This window comes from Balaenoptera musculus, chromosome 5, assembly GCF_009873245.2.
Source record: "Balaenoptera musculus isolate JJ_BM4_2016_0621 chromosome 5, mBalMus1.pri.v3, whole genome shotgun sequence".
NCBI classification, from domain to species: domain Eukaryota; kingdom Metazoa; phylum Chordata; class Mammalia; order Artiodactyla; family Balaenopteridae; genus Balaenoptera; species Balaenoptera musculus.
Genome location: NC_045789.1, coordinates 42,560,596 through 42,578,451, shown reverse-complemented (window position 1 = coordinate 42,578,451; position 17,856 = coordinate 42,560,596). Strand labels below are relative to the sequence as shown.

The window sequence follows — 17,856 nt, the reverse complement described above, 5'->3', positions numbered from 1 at the left end:
TGCACCTGACAGGTTTTTGTTTTAGTTTTGGTGGAAGTTTTGGTTCAGATGGGTCCTGTATCAGATGAGCAGCTGCCCGGCCTGTGGAACAATCTGTGGTTAATGAGTCCTAGGAAAGTATGTGCCCTTGACCTGATCCCCAGCCCTAAGGGATGAGAGGTAAGATTGAAAATTTATAAAAATAAGTTAAGGCTTGGGGCAAGATAGAGAACTTTAGAGTTTACTATTTGTTGTACTAGAATTTGAAAAGGGGTTGTTTGAGAGACCATATGTCTCTCAATTCAGTTGGTTATTTGGGACCTATCAGGGACATAAAAGTTCTGTTTGCTACCTCTTCCTAGAGTCCAGTCTTGTGTATTTTGAAAAGTGAATATATGTGTCTTAGTTACTGCCAGTAATGTCTGAAGGGAATAAGGAGTGACCTGGCCTTAGTATCTGCAGAGGCACGTGCAATTGTGATTTATATTTTGGGTACCTGTGAGGCAAGAGAGTTCTAAAATATTTTACCCTGAAGGGGATCACTTTTAGGCAATGGCCCAACAGTTTATAATCAATATGAAATGGGGTCACTGTTGGCCAGGGCTTCCAGACACTGAGATGACTGCCTGGAATTTGGCTGAGTATGTTGTTTCTGGGATCCCATCCTTTACCGGGGACAATGTGGCTCAGGGATGGAAAGTAGTGACATTCCACGGAGCTCCATCACGCATGATGGTTAGCAGTGCTGTCTGCACAGTATAGGAACTCCCACTGCTCTTCACTCAGTTAATCCAAAGATGCTCCCCAGGTAGCCAAGTGTTCTGGGGGACAGGTGACCTCCTCCAGCACCTTGGCATCTTGCAAGGGACTGAGGGCAAGGGAAGCCACCCCCTCCTGCAGGTGGAATACACCAGAGGGTCCAGGTTTGGCTCCATCTTGTCTTAAGGAGGCCTTGGTAACCATGCTGAGCTTGTGAGGTGTCATTTTCATGATCCAAAGCATAAGGGACAGCTGGGTGTGGAGGGTCACAGGCTCAGGGTGTGTGAGAACCTCTATTTCCAGGAAAGCTCAGTAAGTAGCCAGTCACTTGTTTTAATGGTGTATAGCACGAGACCAAGGGGCAGTTTCTTGTATCAGAAGCCCTGGGGCAACCAGTGGCTATTACAAGTGGTCCAGAGACTCCAGGAGGCATGAGAAGAGGTTGCCAAAGCCTCTATAGTGAAGTTTTTGAAGACACTAACAGGAGTGCCTGTAGATTTCAATTTGTAAGTAAAATTCATAAATGAGAAACATGCTGTCACCAGAATCCAAAAAGGACTAAATGATGTTTAGTTATTAACACACACTAATGTGCGTCCTATGAATGTCCTTGGAGGAAGTTGTTATCAATGTACTGTCATACCTGTGCTCCTGCAGAAAGGCGAAGGTAATCAAGATCTTGTCTGCAAAGACTGTGTGTGATGGCACAGCTGAGGTACCCCGTGGTACAGGTGTATCGTGTCCCTTTGGAGGTGGGGGCAAACTGCAGCTGAGAGGCTGCTGAAATAGGCACTGAATGGGACATGATAGCCAATCTATAAGAGCAAAGTTTTTACTTGTTATTAATTGAATAGAGTCGGTCATTTCAATAACATTGGGTACTGGGTATCGGGGCCTTGATGAATGGGACCACAGCATCAAGGTTGTAGTACTCTATCACAAGGCACCTTCACTTATTTATTCTTCAGATTTAAGAACAGACAAAATTGGGCTGTCAAATAGAGAAGCAGGGGGGATAATCATTCCTTTATTTACTGGGTTTTATACAATAAGTTTTCATCTTTGAAGGTCTTAATTTATTTTGGGCCATATTAACTATTTTAACTGGGATACATAGGGTTCCATTTATCAAGCCAATTTGTAAGTGCGCAAAACTTACATTGATTTTAATTTATTATTCATGATATTAGAGCAACTATGGCTAATATGGAATATTTTAGGGCAAGGGATTACAGTTAAATTGAGTTAAAGTGCAATGGGTTACAGTTAAAGGTTATAGTTAGCGTGTGGCATATACCTATATTTTCCTCTCTTTTATATGGATATTTAGTTACCTTTTTAAGGTTATAGGTGGCACAATGTTTAAATTTACTGGGATGCCCAGGTATAACTCTAATTTGAGCCCCAGTATTATCATTAGGTTCAGGAAGTTTTGTTAGCTGGTGCATTTTAGCAAATGTTAAACCTCTAGGTTGCCGAGGCACAAATGCCAATCAGCACCCTTTTCATCTTTTTGTTACAGATATTCTTCAGTGTACAAAAATTGTACATAAATTTTGGATTTCCAATTGGATCAAATATGGACCCTTGTTTTAACTTAGTTATATATACACATATACATATATAATTTATTTAATTACCTGTTATTTATTATTTGTCCTCTATTTAGGGTTTTTTTGTTGTCATTGTTGGTTTAATCAGCAAGTAATCCAGGACTAGGATTATGTTTGATACACCTGGTCTTTGCTGGGTTCATAAGGTTTACAGTTCCTTCCTTCCTTCCTCCCTCCCTCCCTTCCTTCCTTTCTTTATCCTTGGGCTTGTAGCCACCAAAAGTGGCAGTTTCTCTACCCAACGGCTTTATTCATTTAGCCACCTGAAAGCAGTGGTCTTTAGTTTTAAGAAAAGGGAAGGGTGAAGAGGAAGGACCACCATAACTCTAGGCAGACGCCTCTCTCTGGGACAGCTCCCCACCAACCCTTCCTTTTCTCTGTTTTGTTAAAAATCTGTTTGAGTGTTTGGTATCTCTAGGCAGCTAAATTTTTTTCCTTTCTTTGGACAAATTCCTGGTGGTCCCAGTGACGGCTGCTGTGAGGGAGGGGGCAGGAGACTCCCTCTCTAGAGGGTCCCCTTCAACCTCCCTCTAGAGGGGCTGGGGTCTCCAAGTAGGAGATCAACAGGGCCTCAACTTTGTCTTCTAAATTCTTTGTTTTGTGACAACTTAATTCTAAGGAGACTATTAGCGTGTCAGTAGCGCTAAAATTGACCGGGAGATTTGTCACCTCATGCAAACCGAGAAACTGCCTCAGGTGTTTTGGGGGAGGTGTTTTGGGGGAGCAGGATTAATGTGCTCCGCCCCCTCACCACCACCCCATCTTTTTTTTTTTTTAATTGAGCCACCCATCTGCATAGATGGGATCCCTGATAACCCAGGGGCTTGGGATTCGCAAGAGGGACGTAGCAGACAAGGGGTCGCCAACCCCAGCAGCACTGACCCTTACAGGACCCCACGGCCGACACTCAGAGGCGGGGATCTCCCGACACTGAATGGGAAGGGAGCAGTACTCCTCCTCCACGGTGTCACTCAAAGTCACAAGGGCGGTGTGGACCGGGTCACGAGTCCGGTGTACTCCGGGACACACCGATCCCTCCGTTTTGGGCGCTAACACTCAGCGCTTGGCGCCACCCTGCGGTGCCCTAACCAAGACACAGACAGGGGTTCTTCCCTAGTTAGTCCAAGCTCCGGGACCGCAGGCGAAGTGACAGGCAAGCTGCCCAGCGGCTCTGTGTCCGGGCAGCCCCAGGACGACCTGACCCCTCCTGCGAGGCTCACGGCTGGGAAATGGGATCCTGGGAAGTTCTGCTGGGCTTGAGGCAAGGTCCGCCCTTTAGAGTGGGGAGTCTTGGCGGCACTCGGAGGGGCGACACAAGGCAGCGCGCTTGAACGCCATGACACAGAGCCTCCCAAATGCTGAAGCCCAGGCGCCACAGCCCACTCACCAGCCACGCGCAGTCCGTGACTTAGATCACCCCATCCTCCTCGCCAGTTGTGTTGCAAGGAGTAATTATGTGACTTAAAATGTTGTTCGGGGTGGTTTTTGTTTATGGATGATCGGTCTGAAGCAGACACGGAAATAACGCCGGGGAGAGGGGTATGAAAGTGAAAGAGCTTGATTATATGCACGGGCCCTAGAAGAGGGAGGCGCTGCGGGACGCGCAGGGGACCACGTGGGAGGAGTGCCTGGGAGCGGCTCAGTCAAGCAGGTGGGAGCAGAGAAAGTGAGGGGCCCGGGGCAGTGCCTTTACCGGGGGTCAGGGGAAAGTGCACATGCAAAATGTGCCAGGGGATTTCACTGGCATGTTTGACCGTCATGAGATCACAGTCAGGGGAGGTCCAGAGGGGAACTTGTGGCAGGACCAGCCTATCACACTGACAGGGTCATCCGGGCAGGGTGTCCACAGCCTGTTTGTGGGGATGTTGAGGCATCAGGAAAATAGGAAGTTTTAAAAATTTAAAATACAGTACACCTCAGAGGTGCCAGGAAACCAGAACAGGGAGAGGCTATGTAATTCCCAGTCAGGTGATGCGTTCCATATGTAAAAACATGTAAAAAAATCAGAAAGGGCCTCTGAGTTGGAAAAAAAAAAAAAAAAAAAAAGGAAAGCCCCAGGAAATGTAGGTACCAACCTGAGACTGAGCTATTTCTCACATGGGCAACTCTGTGTAGTAGGTTCTGGAGTGAGAAGCAGCATAGTTGTATATTTAACAACATCGAATATCTAATATGGGGAAGGTCTACTAGTCTAAGATAAACGTTAAAGTTTCTCAACAGTGGCACCACTGACATTTTGAGCTGGATAAATCTTTGTTGTGAGGGGGCTGCCCTATGCATCCTAAGAGGTTTAGCATGATCCCTACCTCCACCCATTAGATGGCCGTAGCACTCCCGTTCCTGCTATGACAACCAAAAAGGTTTCCCAACATTGTCAAATGTCCCTAGGAGGCAAAAATCACCTCTGGCTGAGAACCACAGCTTTTAAGGAATTAACGGGGAATACACACATTATTTAATACATGTGCTGGGAAAATCAACTTTAAAATGGGGGAAAAAACTCCATCTATTTAGATCCTTATCTCATATCATACACGTAATCCAGGTGAAATAAAGAGTAAAATATAAAACTTGAAACTATAACATGGCTAGAAATCTTAGCTAATATTAATTAAGCATTAGCTAATATTCAGCTAATATCTGGATAGGGAAGCATTTTCTGAAGTTTAGAAACAAAGGAAGAAACCACAAAGAAAATATTGATATCCTTGACCACATAAGGCTAAACTTCTGTAAAATTAAAAGGTAAATGACAAACTGGGAAAACATTTACAAGCAATACAACAAAGGGATAATATTCTTCATCTATAGTGACTGTATCAACAAGAAAACAACAAATGCATCAGAAGAAAAATGGGCAAAAGACATGAATAAAGATTTTACAGAAAAACAAATGTTCATATTAAGTACACAGAATATTGTCAACTTTACGAGCAATTGATGAAATGGAATTTTAAAAATCAGTTTCCATTTTTACTCTATCCAAAAGACAAAGTGTTGTTTTTTTTTTTAATGGTAATACTTAGGGACTTCTCTGGCGGTCCAATGGTTAAGACTCCGCACTTCCAATGCAGGGGAGTGCGGGTTCAATCCCTGGTTGGGGAACTAGATCCCACATGATGTGAAGTGGCAAAAAAAAAAAAAAAAGACGCACATGGCGATTTTTAGATAAACGATGTGGGCACAAAGTGAGAGCTCAATAAACATTTGTTTAAAAAAAATACTTAATGCAGGTGAAGATGTAGATAAATGAGTGCTCTTTACACGGCTGATGAACCAGGGCCTTTTACACATTTCGGAAAACAATCTGGTAATAAGTATCAAGAGGCTAAGAAGGTTCCTATCCTTTCCCTTTGTATTTCTACTAACAGAAAGTGTAGTGGGTTAAATATTTTCCCTCTCAAGTAAGATATGTCCAAGTCCGACCCCTCGTTACCTGTGAACGTAACCATATTTGAAAACAGGGCCTATGCAGATATAATTAACAAAGTATCTTAAAACAAATAATCATGGGTTTAAGGTAGGCCCTAAATTCAATGACTGGTGTCCTTATAAGAAAAGGAGAGGACACAGAGAGACCACACATAGAGAAGAAGGCCATGTGAAGACAGGCAGAGATTGGAGTGATTTTGCCACAATCCAAGGAATGCCAGGAGCCACCAGAAGATGGAAGAAGCAAGGAATCATTCTCCCTCTCCCTATAGAGCCTTCAAAGGGAGCATGGCCCTGCCAACACCTTGGTTTTGAACTTCTGGTCTCCAGAACTATGAGAGAATAAACTTCTGGTGTGTTAAGCTACTAAGTTTGTATAATCTGTTGTGGTAGCCCTTGGAAACTAATACACTACAGAAACAATCAGCAATATGAACAAACTTTTATATATAAAGATGTTCATCCCTGCATTATTTATAGCAGTAAAAAATTAGAAAAACTTAAAGCAAATAAAAAAACAGGAAGATTAAGGAAGTTAAAATAACCCATAATATATTGTACAGCCATTGAAATATGTTTTGAAGAATTTCTAATGCCATAGGAAAATGCTATGGTATATAAGTATAAAATTCAGGATACAAAAGCATATGTACAATGTGATCCCCAAATGCAACTGTATATAATATGCATACTTATGAGTATGAATAATGCTGACGAATAACATGAGTAAAAAGTCCTAAATAGAAAACAGCACATAAAGTCAACAGTATACCAAAAGAAAAATAAACCATGGCATAGGAGAGTTTATCCCAGGAAATATATAATTATTATTACGAAGATAACGCAATAATAAGCCAAATAAAAGAAACCCTACGAGGATGTTGAAAAGGCATTTGACCAAATTCAGTGCTCATTCCTTGCAAAATATCTGGAAAACTAGGAATAGAAGGGTTTTATAATAAGTATCTCTCATTATTACCATCAGCCAATATCATTTTTTTGGTGTAAAAAGAGAGCTTTCTGATTAAATGAAACCAAGATGAATGAATAGATTACCATGATTATGTTAAATGAGACAACAGTCCCCAAATGGAGTCACTTGTACTAAGCCCATATCACCAAACCAAGAGTTAATACCTAACCTAACTGCTGTTTTAGCCTCTCCCAGGATGTAACCAGTTGGTCTGAAATTACTTGGTCAGCACTAATGAGGTAATCTGCTTGAGAGACCCCTGTCTTCCCCTAAAGGAAGGGGATACTGCCTGAAAAAAATCCACTCTTTGCTAGAATAAATTCCTTGCCCCGCCTCCTTCTGCCTATAAAATCTTCCATTTTCTACAGCTTCTCGGAACTCCTTTCTATCTGCTAGATGGGATGCTGCCCGATTCACGAGTCGTTAAATAAAGCCAGTAAGATCTTTAAATTTTACTCAGTTGAATTTTTTTTTTTTAACAACTATTAACACTGTTTGGGCAGGTTTTACCAATTCAATAAAAAAGAAACAGAAATTAGGGGTCTAGTTATAAGAAATACAGAAATGGAATTATTATCTGCAACAGTAAGACCAGAGACGATTAAAATATTATTGGAATTAATGTGTGTTCATATAAAGGGTTGGATAAAAGATGAAAATTCAAACAGCTTTTAATTATACAGGAAAAAAATAGAAACATAATAGATTTACAATAGCAACAAAACCCATGAAATATCTAGGACTATCTGTAATGAAAAATGTACATGAAAAAACCCACAAAACTCTGAGAGACACAAAAAAACTTGAATAAATGCTCCTGGAGGGTTAATTAGAATGCTGTGAAGAAAGCCACTCTCGCCAAATTAATTTAGAGATATCAAAGAATTCAACAGAAAAAACTCAAGGGGATTAATTTGGAATTTGACAGTGTTTTTAACGTTCATCTGGAATAACTGCTGTAATACATAACTACATATAAAAATTGTGCCTAAGTCCCCTTTGCAATCTACGTAATAACCCTAAAGAAAGTTAGTTTTATTTGAAGATTCACAAAATAATCATTCAATATCTCTACCTGTTCTTTTAGTGGTCAAACTAATAAATAAGAGATTACCATTCATTACTTGGGAGGCTTCAAAACTGAAGGGTATTTTCTTTAAAGGGTTTTTTTTTTTTCCCTTGTGCATCATATGTTATGTACTTTATTCCCTTTTGTCCTGGCTAATTTCCTCTGGGGAAATGCCAACCTCTGCAAAGCTTTGTGGTTATTTTGAAGTACCCATCAAAACGTTCTTATTTACATATTAAACTTTATTTTTATACTGGCATAAAGACAGGCTGGTATAGTAAAATAGTGGGCTAGATTTGAATCACAGCTCTGTCTCTTTCACAGTGTGCTCCCATTTATTTATTTCTGAAAAGTAGATTAAAATACCTACCTCAAATATTTGTTGTGAGGATATAGTAACATAATTATGACCTAGCACAGAGCTTAGCTCATACTGGAAACTTAGTAAGTGTGATTTACTATGTTTATACATTGTACTTTCTAAGCTTCGCCTTCTTTCTCTGTATTTACCCAGTATGAGTATGCAATTATTTATGCTTATTTAATTCAATCTCATATTATCGTTAGACCATAGTTATTCACATGTGTCTCCAGTGTTAGGCTGTGACTTCTTAGTGGGAGAAGGCAATGTTTTACTCATCCACTTGTTCACACAGCTCCTTCTAGCCCAATGCTCTCTGCATTTCAGATGCCCATTGATGTGAAAGAAAAGAAGAAAAAGAAGGAAGAGAGGGAGGAAGAAAGGAAGGAAGATGAAGCTGATTCTCATGACATATGTAGTATGTTTGTACTCTAGCAATAAAATTTTATTTCATTATGTCTTTTATTTTATTATTTATTTATTTATTTTTGGCTGCGTTGGGTCTTCGTTGCTGCACGCAGGCTTTCGCTAGTTGCAACGACGTGGGGGCTACTCTTTGTTGCGGTGCGCAGGCTTCTCATTGTGGTGGCTTCTCTTGTTGTGGAGCATGGGCTGTAGGCACGCGGGCTTCAGTAGTTGTGGCTCGCGGGCTCTAGAGCGTAGGCTCAGTAGCTGTGGCGTACAGGCTTACTTGCTCCACGGCATGTGGGGTCTTCCCAGACCAGGGCTCGAACCCGTGTCCCCTGCATTGGCACGTGGATTCTTAACCACTGCACCACCAGGGAAGTCCATTATATCTTAAGTTTAATAAAATTGTAATATTTTAGAGGATCTACTAAATTAGTACAGAGAAGTGAATTGACATGTACAAATCAGACTAAATCATTGAGGAGCCAAAAATAAACCACAAACTAATCTGTCCACAACAGTTATTGAATTCTTACTATGTACTTAAATGATATCAGGGTTCTGGCTCTTAATTCTATCGCCTATCCTATCCATGGTTTAATAGTGAAGAAATGTTGATATATGGAAACAGCCAAAGTCTCATGTATTATAAAAGTCAAGAAATAGAGACTTATGAGTCCCATACTAGGAATAGTAGCCCTGCCTTGCTCAATTATACTATTTTGTTTTACTGCATATGGTCTGGACTCCAGGGCTTTATTTATAGGCAGTGCGGTGTAATTACAGCTGCCAAGAGGAAAAAGTTAAATTTTTTAAAACTTACACTACTAAGAAACTAGTACAATTTTCCTGAATGTGTAACTGGTAAGCTTATAATAATTTTAATACTATCAAGTTAACATCTGAGTCATTAATGAGAAGATACTAATTTTCAAAATGGCACCTAAGAAAGCTCTATATTAAATATAACCAAATGTAAAAATACAGGAGAACCCAATTAATGTTCAGGAAGAGATAGGGTTTATGAAAAAGGGGGGCCTTAAATCCATGGGCAAATGTAAATAAACAGAATGGGCAGGGAGGTCATTTCAGTGTGGGGAATCATGAAAATGAAAGAAAGACAAGACTACACCCCAGTGAGTGGGCAGTAAAAGTCTACATTAGAGAGGAATTGGAAGTAAAACATGGACAGATAAAATGGGCTCAGAGGGGACCTCCCTGGTGGTGCAGTGGTTAAGAATCCACCTGCCAATGCAGGGGACACGGGTTTGAGCCCTGGTCCGGGAAGATCCCACATGCCACGGAGCAACTAAGCCCGTGTGCCACAACTACTGAGCCTGCGCTCTAGAGCCTGTGAGCCACAACTACTGAGCCCACGCGCCTAGGGCCCATGCTCCACAACAAGAGATGCCACAGCAATAATCCCGTGCACCACAGCGAAGAGTAGCCCCCGCTCGCCTCAACTAGAGGAAGCCCGTGCACAGCAACGAAGACCCAACACAGCCAAAAATAAATAAAGAAAATACAGAAAAATTTTTTTAAAAGGGCTCAGATTATGCATGGCCTTGAAAGGCAACACCGGTAGCTTGGATTTGGTCCTATAATAAGATACTATCTCAAGAGAGTTCCTGGGCTGGGGAGACCTTACGAGAGTGAAATAACGGCAAGATGAGGCAGATAGCACTGCGCACATGAGGCTCTAGTGGCCAAGAGGCAGGAGGCAGGGACACCAGAGTGGAAACTACTACAGTGTCTGCACATATGAAATCAGAATTATTTAGCATAATCTTAACAATCTTTACTGCCTGGGAATTGACCAGAGTTATTTCTACATAGCAAACAGTGGAAAAAGAAAGCAGGCAGCAGTGCCAGGCCAGGGCAGCCAAGGTCAGGCCTTCTCTGAACTTATACTTTGCATTCAGGTGGTCATGGGTGTCACTAAAAGGGCCCAGGTGAAAGACACTGTAAGAGGGCTTTAGAAAATGTGAAACGGAACTGAATTACCACTAGTTAAGATAAGGAAAGACCCAGTACTGGAAGTATTTCACAGTGTGTCCAACACTGGGTAAGACATCATTGAAAAGTACTACCTTGATGTGAATAGCACTTTTTAAAACCCATTCACACGTTACATCAATGGCTGGTATGGGGCTTCCCTGGTGGTGCAGTGGTTGAGAATCTGCCTGCTAATGCAGGGGACACGGGTTCGAGCCCTGGTCTGGGAAGATCCCACATGCCGCGGAGCAACTAGGCCCGTGAGCCACAACTACTGAGCCTGCGCGTCTGGAGCCTGTGCTGTGCAACAAGGGAAGCCGCAATAGTGAGAGGCCCGTGCACCGCGATGAAGAGTGGCCCCCACTTGCCACAACTAGAGAAAGCCCTGGCACAGAAACGAAGACCCAACACAGCCGAAAATAAATAAATAAATAAATAAATTAAAAATAAATAAATAAAAAATAAAGTAAAAAAATAACAGACGATTATGTTACTGAAGGCAGCAGAATTAAAAAAAAAAATAGCTGGTATGTATATAGCAATTACTGTGCACAGGCGCATCTAATACAACCCTAGGAGGTAGGTACCACCATCCACTTTCACAGATGCCCAGAGAATAATTACTCACCCACTGTCACTTGCTGGAGCCGGGATTGGGACCCAGGGGCTGAGCTCTGAGCACTATACTCTACTGCTGTTCATCCTACCTGCTCTTTCAAACAACCTATAAAGTAAGTAAGATGAATCTGCTTTACCTGACAAATATTTATAGAGTTCTTAACCTGCCAGGCCGCATCCCAAGTATCGAGTTTCCAATGATGGATGAGCCACACCACCCCTAATCTGAAGAAGCTTACAGTCTAGTGAGCAAGACAGACAAACCCACAGTTTACTGATGAACAACAGAAACTCTAGGCTTCCATAAATTAAATAACTTATTCAAGCACACAGCCAGCTAGAGGGTGGTCAGGCCAGGGCTTAAATGCTGACATTTACATCTCCAAGTCTAATACTTATTCTGAGTAATGTTGCTACTTCCTTTTCTGGCCTACTGGGAAAAACAAAAGAAAACAAAACAGGGATTTCCCTGGTGGCGCAGTGGTTAAGACTCCGCACTCCCAATGCAGGGGGCCCAGGTTCGATCCCTGGTCAGGGAACTAGATCCCACGTGCATGCTGCAACTAAGAGTTCGCATGCCACAACTAAGGAGCCCAAGAGCCACAACTAAGGAGTCTGCGAGCCGCAACTAAGGAGCCCGCCTGCTGCAACTAAGACTCAGGGCAACCAAATAAATAAATGAATATTTAAAAAAAAAAAGAAAGAAAACAAAACAACAGTATCATAACCAGGACTATCTAGTCTAACCAAACTTCTACAAAAAGAGTCTGATCTCGGTAAGCGGGAAACATTAAACTAAGCTATTGTGATTCTGATGCAAACAGCACAGACCACCTATGCCAATAAACTACATATCGTTTCAACAGCTGAAAAACCTATCATTTCAAACATTAAATGTCCTGTCATCAATAATTTTTGCTAAAAATATTTCAGATACTTTGGGTGAATCACTTACATTGGGCCACTGTTCTCAAGGAAAACCAAGATAAATCCTTGTGGTCTGATATGCTGAAGATGACCCCAAATAACTCAGTTCCACAGTAATTAAAACTATTTTTCATTTTTCCTTCTGCTCTTTTAATGCTCCCTAAAGGAGACCTAGAATCCTTTTTTAATATGTAAGAGAATTGTCCCAAACTACCTAACTGTACTGGCCTGCAAAACTTGTTTTACCACACTTGGCCCATTACAGCTTTCAGAGTGAACTACTATTACTCACCATATGACTTTAAGCCCCTCTTGGTCCAGGCTTAACTGGCAACATCAAGTGCAGCAAGGATTCGTTAGTTGCTTTTACCCACAGGATGCTTAAACACAGCACTCAAGCCATGCCAGTAGTAGATCTTTTTGCTTCTTTTTTATTTCTCAAAAGGGTCCTGACTGGGATCAACCATACATGTAGTGTAGGTAGCTAGTCACTATCACATGACTTGGAGGGTGACAATAAAGGCCTCCCATGCCCCTAAATAACCCCTATCCCAGCCTGTCAAAGTAGCTAAATTTACGGAAGAGAGGTTTGATCACAGGGAGCTACTAGGGTCATTAAGGAGGTTAACAGGTATTTACCAAATGTGTGTTATGAGCCCAACACAACAGGAGACTAGGCATGGCCCATGTGACCAAGGATAGGGGCCAGAGTTCACCAGTATCGTTAAGATAGAAACGTAGTGCTTTAAATAATTTTAATATCTAATTTATTTTTAGTAAAATGTAAAGTATTTTCACATCTTCACACTGCTCACGCAAGGGGCAGCAGGGTGTAGTGGAATGAAGGGCCTTGGGGGAGGTCTTCCACGTCCTCTTCCAGCCTCATTTCTGAGCATCCAGTGAGCCAGCCCCTCTGAACAACCAGTGGCTCCCCAAGCTGCCCAGCTCTGTTACCCAGGCTCTGCGCTAAGGGCTGCAAATACAAGGATGACTACACAGTCCCCTGACCCCAGGCAGCTCACAGACAATCAGGAAACAAGTGCAGCACCAGATTGGTACAGGGATTAGGGAGCTTTGAAGGGAGGAAGGTAACCCAGCACGGAGGGCAGGGGGAGGGCAAGCGAGGAGGAAATGACCCTGGGCTGAGTCTTCAGGGACGCGGAGGTTTCCCATGCAGCTGTGGTGGCGTGCGCGGGGCAAGCAAACAAGGCATCCAACCCCTGTGCGCACAGGAACCAGAGTTTTGTGGTGCTCAGAGCACAATGGGTAAGGCAGTGAGTGGTGAGTGATGAGCTGAGGGGGAGGGCAGGTGCCTGGCACAGGGATGGCTACACCGTAGCTGATGCAGTGCCGCTGAATGTCTGGTTCCTTGTTTGGCATTTACACCAGGGAAGTGTGCTCATTGCAAATACCGTAGAAGGTACACATCAGGAAAAAGAAGATGAAAAGTATGCAAAATCCCACAGTTTAGAGATAACCACTGTTAACATTTTCATGTACAATCTTTTATATATATGTATGTGTGTTTATATATTATATATACGTACCTATACTAACAAATATATTTTTCTTCAAAAATGAAATCATTTAAAATGTGATATATACCCACATGGAATATTATTTAGCCTTAAAGAGAAAATTCTGACATGCTACAACATGGATAAACCATCAGGACATTGTGCTAAGTGAAATAAGCCAATCATAAAAAGACAAATACTGTATGAGTCCACTTATATGACATACCTAGAGTAGCCAAATTCATAGAGACATACGTCAATGGCAGTGGCCAAGGGCTGGGAGAGGAGGGGGAAACAGGGAGCTATTGTTTAATGGGTACAGAGTTTCAGTTTTGTAAGATGATGAGATTTTGGAGATTGGTTGTACAACAATGTGAATATACTTAACACCCCTGAACTGTATACTTAAAAATAGCTAAGATGGTAAATTTTATGTTATGTGTGTTTTTTTTTAACCACACTTAAAATAAAATATATAAGTAAATAAAATATAAAAAAGAAATTCACTTGATAAAGCTATTTTAATACTTTTTCCACTTACTTTTGTGATCACCTTTCCACGCGAGATACATACTCCGCCATCAATATTTCAGATAACTGCATAGTATTCTATTGCAGAGATCTACCTTAATTTATTTAACCCAGGAGAATTACTTTTTAGGATGGAAGAAACCTGCAAACACTTGGCTGATAAGAAGGAGTCAGTGACACTTGGCTGATGGCATGGAGCCAGTAAAGAGCAGAGAGAGATGCAAGACCACAGAAGAGAGAGGGATATTAATAGAGCAAAGGTTCCAAAGAAGGCATGAGGAGATGGCATTCGGGGTTCAAGTAATGGGCTAACCTTAAACACGGGGAAAAATGGATACCACATCCTCTGAGGAAAGGAAATGAAGATAGGTATGAATAGATTTGCATGTGTAAAGAAGACTTTGGGAAATTGAAGAAGTCAAGAGATGACATCTTAATGAAGATAAAGTGGTAGAGAAGTAGGGTATGAAAGAGTTGGAAGGATACATAGCTATGTTCAGAGAATAAGACACTGAGGTTAAAATTTCTGAGGTGAAAAAGTACCAGCTGGACGAGGGTTTGGGTGGAGGGTTGAGAGTGAGTAGCTGTGGTTTAGTGCCAGAGAACTCACTGAGAAGGTATCTAATGATTTTGAGGCCAGATTCATGGTCAGATCATCTAGGATGCCACCTAGATGATCTGACCAAGGGTTATGATGACAAGAGTCAGGAAAGGGAGGTACAGGAAGACCAGGTCTTCAGTTCTTCAAGAAACAAACGAAAGTGACTGGGAGCTGGATGGAGAGTAGTGATGAGAAAGGGTGAGAGGTGGTTTACCACATTTAGCCTCAAAGTTGAGGATGGCAAGCCTTTTCATGCAGTGACCCATAGAGGAGGGTGACAGAGCAATCAGCCAAAAGGTCGAGAACTTTATTAACCATGGATCCCCTGGGGTGAAGAGGAAAAGAGTGGGGGAAAATCAACAGAGGACTGGAAGTGAAAACGCTAAGAGGGAGTGAAAATACAAGATATGACACACGTGGGTGGGGAGGTGGGTATGGGAAGTCATGTCGGCACAAGTTATGGTCCTACAGGAGGCAGAAGGACATGGGGTTATGGACATAGGTGGATGGCCAGGCTTGAACAAAGGAGGGAAAATGACTGCGGAACCCAAGTCCAGTCTTAGAAAAGTGTCAGGAACTGCTACTAAGTTTGCAGAGGGACACAATGAGACTTCTGGTTCACAGAGTACATTTTCCAGTATCTCCAAATTCCTTACCGTAACTTATTTTCCTCCCTAGCACATTAGCCATACACTATACTATTTCCCTGTATATTTTTGGTTGGTCTTCTCCACTAGAATATAAAGCTCCCTGAGGGCAGGAATGTTGTCTGTTTGTTCACTGCTCTATCACCAGCATCTACATCATGTCTGCACATAGCAATGACTCAATAAATCACACTTGTTGAATGAATGCATGAATGAGTGAATGAATAAATGATAAAGGCCCGTTAGGATAAGGATATCTCATGAGGTTTGCTAAAACGGCAGGGAGGGTCTTCACCAGGAGGCAGATATCTTACAGTGGTCAGTCCTGAAGGGATGGAAAATGTCGGTCAGGGCCTCCTCCCAAGCTGTGTCTGCTCCTTTTTTTCATTTCCCCCTCTTCCCGTGACTACTCCTTCTGATTCTCCAAGACTCAGCTTGGGTGTCACCACCTCTGGAAAGCCCCCCCAGTGTCTCCTCTGCAGTGCTCTCAAGGCACCCTATGATTCTTCTATTACTATGCTTACACCCTACTGTATGATGACTGTTTACATGTTGGTCTCCCCAACTAGACTGAGCAAGAACAGCGTATCTCCAACACCCAGTAGGGACTCCATACATGTGTGCCGAATATACAAATAGAAAACACTGGACGTGTGAGTTGGTCAACAAAAGCCTGTACTTTTCCTTCTTTGAAGCTCAACCCTGCCATACACGAATTTGTACTTTGGCACCACTGAACAAGGGGGCCGCTGTTGCCACGGCAATCAGGTGGGAAAAAAGCTCAGCTTCCAAAACCAAAGGTAAATTGGAGTCTTTCTGTTTAAATAAGAGGGGTCCACTGTCTTTCACGTGCCCATTCCCCTGTCCATCTGATCCTGGGCATGCCTGTGATACTCTGGTAGTGCATCATCAAAGTGCATGGGTTGCCTTGCCCACCTGTGGTGCTGCCCAGCTGCCAGAATATGATAGAATACCCGGTGAGCTTTGTGAAAATGTCTGATTTAACTGATCTGGGGTGCAGCCTGGATTTTTACAGATTTTCAGATGATTCTATTGCACAGCTAGGGTTGAGAACCTCTGCCCTCTGGCTCTTTGCCATTTTCCCCTGACTTGCGGCGCTGTCCAAGGTAGCAGCTCATTAAGCACTTCTTCACCCCAATGTCTGCCCAAGCCCTCCATGGGCAAAGGTCAGCGGTTGTTTGAACAACCCAAGGGGAGGGTGCTATCCCTTAGGACTTAATAAAAGCCAAATCATGCAGTTAGCTGTGAGAAAACCATAGCTGGGTGTTCAAGCAAAAGCCACTCTGTCCAATAACCACACGTGGCTATTTAAACTTAAACTAATCCAAATTTGAAATTGTTTTAATTAAAAGTCCAGTTCCCCAGCTGCACATTCAAGTGCTCAGTAGCTAGTGGCTGCTGTACTCAACAGTTCAGAGATAGAACATTTCCATCACCATAGAAAGTTCCGTTGGACACTGCTAATATAAAAATATCCTTTTCTTCTGAAAATAATCTGGGTGCTTATATTCATTTTCTGCTAATCATGGGCAAAATGAGCCACATGGTATGCAGAGGGCGAACACACTGAATCTCTGGTCATTTTTTCTCAGATGACTGATGGTGACTCTTTACCCCTTTTCGGGAAAAAGAACAAAGAAAGGAATTCTATGCTATCATGAACAAAAGTTTTTCTGAAAAGTCCCATCTATGTATTAGGGCAGCAGTGGCTTCCCGACTTTTTTGACTGTGTGTGACAGTAAAAAATATATTTTCTATCACAACCTTGTATACAGATATACATGTATATAACAGAAATTACAAGTTTTACACATCAATATTTATCCTTACTACATGTTTTGCACTTGGATATTTTATAATTCTATTATATTCTATTTTCTGTTTCATTAAAGAAAAATAAACCTACTTAACTGTTCTCATAGCTCTGGTGGCCTATAGCTTGAAAAACCACTACCTTAAGATAGAAGTTGCCCACACAAAACTGAGACTCAATTTCACACTGTAGAGTTAATAGCCAGCTAGGTAATAATTAATAGCTAACATTTATTGGGCACTTCCTATATGCCAGGCATTGTGTTAAATGTTTTATATTCACTGCCTTATTCAATTCTCATAGTAACTCCATAAAATAGTTGTCCAAGAACTATGAAAGGGCTGAGATTTTACTTGCACAAGTTAGCCTACCACAGTTTCCTGGCTGCTGGCAGAAGACGCAAGACTTCTGGGTTGGAGACAAAGGACTTTATCACAGCAACAGCAGTAGCCAGAGTATCAGCATTTCCTTGCACTAGTTTCCAACTCCAGTTCCTGTAGGGCATCAAAAGAGGGCTATGTAACACCTGCACATGCAGTGAGTAGCATTACTGGAGAGGAACTCAGCTGCAAGAACTTAAGTCTATTATATT

The 17,856-nt window shown here is 42.0% G+C and overlaps 1 protein-coding gene across 1 annotated transcript in view; it reads right to left on the bottom strand.

Annotated features, from left to right (window-relative positions):
* Positions 1-17,856, bottom strand: part of TMEM150C (transmembrane protein 150C) — an 89,862-nt gene that overhangs the window by 61,875 nt on the left and 10,131 nt on the right. The window contains 1 exon segment of the mRNA XM_036853907.1: positions 17,636-17,758. The gene's annotated coding sequence lies outside the window, so the exon portion shown is untranslated.